The sequence below is a fragment of the Mya arenaria genome, chromosome 8, assembly GCF_026914265.1.
Source record: "Mya arenaria isolate MELC-2E11 chromosome 8, ASM2691426v1".
Lineage (NCBI taxonomy): Eukaryota > Metazoa > Mollusca > Bivalvia > Myida > Myidae > Mya > Mya arenaria.
Genome location: NC_069129.1, coordinates 12,770,833 through 12,773,302, shown reverse-complemented (window position 1 = coordinate 12,773,302; position 2,470 = coordinate 12,770,833). Strand labels below are relative to the sequence as shown.

The 2,470-nt window shown below is 31.4% G+C and overlaps 1 long non-coding RNA gene across 1 annotated transcript; it reads left to right on the top strand.

Moving 5' to 3' along the window:
- Nucleotides 1-445: 445 nt before the first annotated feature.
- LOC128245004 (uncharacterized) lies at nt 446-1,537 on the top strand. The gene is made up of 3 exons (XR_008263035.1): nt 446-508; nt 790-893; nt 1,404-1,537. It is a non-coding gene; the product is annotated as an uncharacterized LOC128245004 (long non-coding RNA).
- The last annotated feature ends 933 nt before the right edge of the window (nt 1,538-2,470 follow it).

The following is a 2,470-nucleotide window of genomic DNA, read 5'->3' as shown; positions in this document are numbered from 1 at the left end:
GAGAGGAAGTGTCGTGTACAATAACCATAACTCTATTCTTGCTTAATACTGAGTTATTGCCCTTTGTTACTTTTTTGGTCTGGAGTATAACTTGAAAAGTACTGGATGGAATTCATTGGAACTTTATACAATGGTAAAGCACAATGAGAGGAAGTGCAGTGTTCAAGAACCATAACTCTACTTTAGCTAATTACTGAGTTATTGCCCTTTGTACCTTTCATAGCAGAAGTCAAAGTCCCTGTTATTCCCCGGACCTGGGGGGGATGATTACAATTGACTGGTGCATAAATGCCAGCTTCACCATTCCAACTCAAAGCCTTTAGTGAATGTCCTTATGAATATAAGATTTTTAGTAATTACATCAACCAGGTATAAGGTATAGTGGACATTTTTTAGTAATCCAATTCCTTAATAACTTATTATTAATTTGTTATTGTTTGCAACAGGTTGGAGATGGGGATGATGACAGACCAGCCAGCCGAACTCAAATTGGATTAGACATTATGCGGTAAATTATTAGTATTTCATAATCACTTTATGAAAATGTATCCAAACAGTAGCGGGTTTGAATCTTTTAAGTTTATCTTGTCTGTTTGTTTCATTCCTAAATAACATTGTTTTATGCTGGTTGTAAATTATTTCCGGTCACGGCCATGAGATTATATCGTTTCTAATGAACTATTTTGTTTGCTTTTTTATAAATTTCAAGTTTTTTACTTATCCCTCAATACTTCTTAATACATTTTAACATTCTGTAAAAGCACAAATGTATTGGTTCTTTTTTTATAGCCACCTGGTTGCTGAAGCTCGAGAGGACCTTTATGGACAAAAAATCCTGTTCAAGTTCTGTCTGGAATTCCATACCACCTCAAGAGAATGGAAAATGTCTTCAAGTAAGAAGAGATTCTAAGCAAGTGCATTTCTGACTCCTCCAAAATGCTTCTTTGTAGTCAATTACCTTGGAGTTGTTTAATACTCATTGCAAAATTTTCAAACATAATATATTTCATCTATTTTGTCTTGATCTTTGAATCTGTTAAATTACACTATATATATGGCTATCATTATGTGACTATATCAACGTTATCAACGTTGACGTCATTTGATGTTGACGTCATTTCCTGTTCATTATATACATACAACCTGATGAAGACCGAATAGCCGAAACGTTGTTTCATAAATAAATAATTTGTGTTGAAGTTGGACTTCTTTAATTATCAGTGAAATTTCATAAATTTGAAATAGTCACATATGGTGATAATTTATCACCATATGTGACTATTTCAAATTTATGACTACATAAAGAAGTGTGTATGCCCCAAATGATTGTTAACTGGTTTACCTTCACAGTAGTAGTTAGTTCTTTTATTATGTTAAAAACATTGCATTTATGTTATTTGCAGATTCTGATGTGCCAGCAGCCTGAAGTGGTCAAATAATTTGAAACTGGATGCAGCACAGAATCCCATATTTCAAGAGAATGCAGATGTAAGTCATCCCTGTCAAACTTGTTTGTGTGAATAATACAAATTGTGACATTTACAGCAAATATATATGTAATAATTGAGCAACGTATAGACAATTGCAAAAACTCTGTTCTGTTAATTTTGTGCCATATTTAGCATTTAAAACCAGATACTTTCAGTTTTTGCTGGTTTGTTCGGTTTCTTTTATTCATGATTTTTTCAAGAAGACACCAGTTCGGTGTATAGTAGTGTTTTAACTTTCAAGGAATCCAAGATCACTGTATGTTTTTGAACTGATATATATGTTAAACATTGAAGATCCAGCTGTCAGTACAGAAAACATTGATTGTGCTTTTGAGAACACTGAATTTTATCAACATAATTTGACACGGTACATATTGCAAGCATTTTTTCAAATCTATATAAATTAATAGTAGATAACTGTAGCCTTATTTTGTGCATATTAACATGTTGTCATTCTGTATAAATTATATAATATAATCATTTTTAATGTTTTCATATATAAATGGTTTTGGAACTGAAATTTGGTCTTGCTCTATTGGCTGGTACACTCAACAAATATAAAAAAATATATGAAATAGTGCTTTGTGAGCTCAGCTGACAGTTTTTCACTGGGTTCTTTTTTGGGTGTGTTCCAACAATATCACTGACTTGATTATTTTTATTGTATATTCTATATAGGTGCTAAATTTAGAATATATTTTCAGCTCTGTTGAATGTTAATTGTAATTGCAATTTATCATTTCTTTTTAGATCACCCTGTGGGTTAAACATTATGTGAAGGTTAGAAGTCATTTGTTTGTAATTACACATTGATAAGTTTAATCTTTAATACACTGGGTCTTTAGTCCCATGATATGAACAATTGGTTTTGACTATTTTCAAGCTTAATTTAGAATATACCTTATAAGAGGTGATAACATATTGGGCCTTTAAAAGTTAGAAAATTTTAACATTAATTTATTCATACAATTTTATTTCCC